The sequence below is a fragment of the Protobothrops mucrosquamatus genome, unplaced genomic scaffold (genome assembly GCF_001527695.2).
Source record: "Protobothrops mucrosquamatus isolate PMUCROS unplaced genomic scaffold, P.Mucros_1.0 scaffold8426, whole genome shotgun sequence".
NCBI lineage: Eukaryota > Metazoa > Chordata > Lepidosauria > Squamata > Viperidae > Protobothrops > Protobothrops mucrosquamatus.
Window position 1 is genome coordinate 34,478 of NW_015394221.1, and position 5,392 is coordinate 39,869.

Sequence of the window (5,392 nt, forward strand, 5' to 3'; positions counted from 1 at the left end):
CCTCCTCCTCCTCCTCCTCCTCCTCCTCCTCCATCTCCAGGCCCAGGGCCTCTTGGAGGGTCTACTACCCAGATGGCTCAGCAGAAAAAGGCCAAATAAATAAGAAGCCTCAAAGGATATGGCGGGGGGGGGGGGGGAAGCAGCCGGAGCCCTTTCAAGCAGGTGTGGGAAGAGACGGAGCAAGATGGATCGGCTATTAATTTTAAAGGTCTGTAAACTGAAAGCTGCTGCCGCTGGGGGGAAGGGGGGGGTGTTAGAGGCAGTGTGATGACCCCACATCTCCTCCACAGGAGGCTTCAGCGGAGGGGGGGCAGGAACCCCCCACCCAGGCTGATGGGCTGAGAGGGGGCAGCCCTCTCCTCTGGGCCCCCCTTGGCCTGTTGGGCAATGGGTCCAGCGTGGGGGAGAAGGGTCAAGGACCCCAGTAGTCCCTCTTGTCGCCCGGTGCAATCAGGGATGGACCAGGAAGAGCCCAGGGTCCCTGGGGGGGGCGGCCATGGGTGACCGCCCTTGGCCCCTTGCTCCTGTCCCCACTGGGGATTCGGATGGGAACCAGGCGTTGGGGAGAGTCTCTTGGACCTCTGGATGGCCCCTCGGTTCCAGCCGGGGTGGAGAATATTTCTAGGTCAGAATTGAAAAGGGGGGTCCTTGCAGACGTTTCATGACCCAACTAGGGAACATCACCGGTGCTAGAAGGGAGGGGGGTTGTAGAGAGGAGGAGGAAGAGGAGGAGGAGGAGGAGGAGGAGGAGAAGAAGAAGAAGAAGAAGAAGAAGAAGAAGAAGAAGAAGAAGAAGAAGAAGAAGAAGAAGAAGAAGAAGAAGAAGAAGAAGAAGAAGAGGAGAAGAAGAAGAAGAAGAAGAAGAAGAAGAAGAAGAAGAAGAAGAAGAAGAAGAAGAAGAAGAAGAAGAAGAAGAAGAAGAAGAAGAAGAAGAAGAAGAAGAAGAAGAAGAAGAAGAAGAAGAAGAAGAAGAAGAAGAAGAAGAAGAAGAAGAAGAAGAAGAAGAAGAAGAAGAAGAAATGGGATCCTTGGTGCTCTCTGAGCTTAGTGGTTTTCTTGCAGACGTTTCATGACCCAACTAGGGAACATCATCAGTGCTAGAAGGGAGGAGGAGGAGGAGGAGGAGGAAGAGGAGGAAGAGGAGGAGGAGGAGGAGGAGAAGAAGAAGAAGAAGAAGGAAGGAGGAGGAGACCTTGGTGCTGTCTCAGCTTGATGGTTTCCTTGCAGACGTCTCATGACCCAACTAGGGAACATCGTCAGTGCTAGAAGGGAGGAGGAGGAGGAGGAGGAGAAGGAGGAGGAGGAGGAGGAGGAACTGTGGGGTCCTTGGTGGTCTTTGAGCTTGGTAGTTTCCTTGCAGACGTTTCGTGACCCAACAGAGTAACATCACCAGGGCTAGTCTGGAAAGGGTGGGAAGATCCAGCCGCCATCCGGATCCAACTGGACTCTTAAGACCAATCAGGACCAGGAAACCCCTCCCCCTCAATTTTAGAATCCAGGCACTTGGCTTTTAATCCCACGTCCGAAAGGGGGATGGGGCACGGTGTCACAGGCCTGTCACTGAGTTGGGGGCACACAGCCCCCGCCCACAGGACACAACCCTGAAGGGTCTGCTGGGGAGACCCCCTTGCTGAGGGGCGGGGGTCAACCCTCCTTCCGTCAATCACCATCCCAGGCAAGATTTCCCCCGGAGGTGGATCTCTGCGTGGTCCCCTTTCCCTCAACGCCTCGGCTGCTTTTCCACTCCACGGTAGAGTCCGAAGACCCCAACCCAATCAGCCAAGCCAAGGAGATGGGGAGGGTCTCGTTCTTTGCACAGGCCACGCCAGTCAAAACCAACCGGGCCTCGGATTTGTGCCACGCCGGGCACCGGAGGGGCAGAAGCGGGGTCTCCCTTCCCCAGGGAAAAACCTGCAGAGGGGACCCCCCAAAAGATCCTCTGGACGGGGGAGTGGGGGTTAAAAGGGCACGCGATGACATCACCGCCGGCGCCGAGTTCCGGGTCACGTGACCTCGGTGGGAAGGGAGGGGGGCCAGAGGCTTAGAAAGAAGCAGCCGGCAACATTTTGAGCCCTTGCCCGACCCCGTTTTTTTTCCTTTTTTAAACTTCTTTTCCATTATTTCCTTTTCTCCCAAATTTATTTCTGCTGGCAGGAAACCAGAGAAAAAATTTGGGGGGGGGATGCAGCCTTTGCCGCTGATCTACACCCCCTCCCCAATCTACGGCAGCCAAAAAAAAACCCCTCTTTTCTCCAGGGAGATAAAAGGGGGGGAGAGAGACTTGGTGTCAAAGGAAAACTTTGGGGGGGGCTTTACATTCCCCGTTTCCGGGTCAAAGTAAGGAAGCAGCTGGGTTTTCCCTGCTGGGGAGATCTCCAGCGATTTGGGGTGTGTGTGTGTGTGTGTAAAGACCGAGACCCCAGGAGCGCCGATGCTTCTAATTATTTCCCAATTCCAGCCGAGTATCCGAAAGGAATTACGTAAAGGCGCTCCGGATTTAGCCGGCCTGTCAGCAGATAATCCTCCGGTGCCGAACGGAACGGGATCAAACTGGGGGCTGTGCGGAGGGAAGGCAGCGAAAATCAAGGGTGGATTCAAATCTGGGCCACATCTGGCCAGCGGTGGCAGGCCCAAATCCAAGCGAAGAGGAACGGAGGGGCTGCGGCTTGAAAAACGGCTGCTTGCTCCGGGCCCGGCGCCCAAACGGAGGGGAGGCAGCCCCCCCCGGTGTGCCCACGCCGGCCCCCCTCGGGTCAACGCCTTCCTTCGTGGCACAGAGAGGGTCCACGTGGCAGGGAGAATTTTCGCGGTCCTGTCTTGCTCGGCCAGATGTGCGAAGGGGGCACGTCCAGCGGTGCGCGGCTGCTGCATGAGAGGGCAAGGCCGGCGAGGAAAGCCTTGGGACGAAGGGGTGCCAAGCGCTCTGTGCCAGCCCCCCCGCCCCCGTGGCAACCCTGGCTGTGCATTTTGGCGCGTGGAACAAGCGAGGGGGGGGACTTCGGCCTCCCCTCGCCTTTGTCGCCAAGGACACATGGAGGGGAGCTTGGGGGGGGCAGGCAGAGACCGCTTGGCACTCCGCGGCACAGCCAGTGAACCGTGCGGTTCCAGGCGACTACGCGCCGGCCCGGGATACCACCGGCCCCCCACAGCCTGCCCAAGGTGGGGCTGGCAGGATCTGATTGATCACCAGCAGCAAAACCTTTGAGGAACAGAGGGCAGCACGTCAGATGTTTAAAGAGAGCCAGTTTGATCTAGCGATGAAGGAACCAGGAGACGGTGAATTCTAGTCCCGCCTTAGGCGCGAAAGCCGGCTGGCTGACTTTGGGCCAATCACCAGGAGACGGAGAGTTCTAGTCCCGCCTTAGGCGCGAAAGCCGGCTGGCTGACTTTGGGCCAATCACCAGGAGATGGTGAGTTCTAGTCCCGCCTTAGGGGTGAAAGCAGGCTGGGTGACTTTGGGCCAATCACCAGGAGACGGTGAGTTCTAGTCTCACGTTAGGCGCGAAAGCTGGCTGGCTGACTTTAACCCAATCACCAGGAGACGGTGAGTTCTAGTTTCGCCTTAGGCGCGAAAGCTGGCTGGCTGACTTTGGGCCAGTCACCAGGAGACGGTGAGTTCTAGTCTCACCTTAGGCGTGAAAGCCGGTTGGCTGACTTTGGGCCGATCACCAGGAGACGGTGAGTTCTAGTCCCGCCTTAGCCAGGAAAGCTGGCTGGCTGACTTTGGGCCAGTCACCAGGAGACGGTGAGTTCTAGTCCCGCTTTAGGCACAAAAGCCGGCTGGGAGACTTTGGGTCAGTCACCAGGAGACGGTGAGTTCTAGTCTCACCTTAGGCACAAAAGCAGGCTGGGTGACTTTGGGCCAGTCACCAGGAGACTGGGAATTCTAGTCTCTCCTTAGGCGCGAAAGCCGGCTGGCTGATTTTGGCCCAGTCACCAGGAGACAGTGAGTTCTAGTTCTGCCTTATGCAGAAAACATCCAGGAACCCCTGGCTTTCCAACCGTCCATTTGAAGTTCAAAGTTACAAAAAAAAGAGACTTGGGACCGGTCCTCGCACTTACGACCGTCGCAGTGTCCCTGGGGTCCTGTGCTTGCGATTTGGGGTGCTTGGCGACCCAGCATGTTGCAGCATCCTGGGGTTACATGGGATCCCCATCCACAAGCAAACTCAGTGGCGGAAGCCAGATCTGACGAAGGGTGACCGTGTGGCTGGTTTCGTGACCACCGGGGCGGTAAAATTTGGGGCACGTTTCGCTTAACGACCGCACCACTGAGTGTTTGATGTTTTGGTCGTAACTCGAGGACGGCCGGGAAAAAGAGCCCATGCTGGATTCAGCCCAGGACTATCCGGTTCCAGCGTCTCTCCTTCCCGGCAGCCAGCCAGGTTCCTCCACGGAGGTGACCCTCAGGAAGTGGAGATGCCAGCCTAGGTGGCATCTGCTCCAGCCGTGGAGACTTCAAGGCTGATAGAGTTGCTCCAACCCTTCTGAAGGTCATTCCAGATCAGTGGTGGTCCACCTGGGGAACCGGAAGACGGGTGGACTTCAATTCCCAGAGTTCCCCAGCCAGCTGCGAATGATAGAGTTGGAAGGGGCCAGAAGGGTTACCTACTTCATTGTCCCTCATCAACTGGCAGATGGGTGGACTTCAACTCCCAGAGTTCCCCAGCCAGCTGTGAATGATAGAGTTGGAAGGGGCCAGAAGGGTTACCTAGTTCAGTGTCTCTCAGCCTAGGTAATTTGAAGATGGGTGGACTTCAACTCCCAGAGTTCCCCAGTTGGCTACGGATGATAGAGTTGGGAGGGGCCAGAAGGGCTACCTAGTTCGGTGTCTCTCAGCCTGGGGAACCGGAAGATGGGTGGACTTCAACTCCCAGAGTTCCCCAACCAGCTGCGAATGATAGAGTTGGGAGGGGCCAGAAGGGTTACCTACTTCGGTGTCTCTCATCAACTGAGTCCGCAAGGAGAAGGGCGGGATATAAATTCAATAAATAAAATAAAAATAATAATAAAAAAAAAAACTGCCAGATGGGTGGACTTCAACTCCCAGAGTTCCCCAGCTGGCTACGGATGATAGAGTTGGGAGGGGCCAGAAGGGCTACCTAGTTCGGTGTCTCTCAGCCTGGGTAATTTGAAGATGGGTGAATTTCAACTCCCAGCCAGCTGTGAATGATAGAGTTGGGAGGGGCCAGAAGGGTTACCTAGTTCAGTGTCTCTCATCAACTGGCAGATCGGTGGACTTCAACTCCCAGAGTTCCCCAGCCAGCTACGAATGATAGAGTTGGGAGGGGCCAGAAGGTCTACCTAGTTCAGTGTTTCTCAATCTGCCCAGGCTGAGAGACACCGAACTAGGTAACCCTTCTGGTCCCTTCCAACTCTATCATTCATAGCT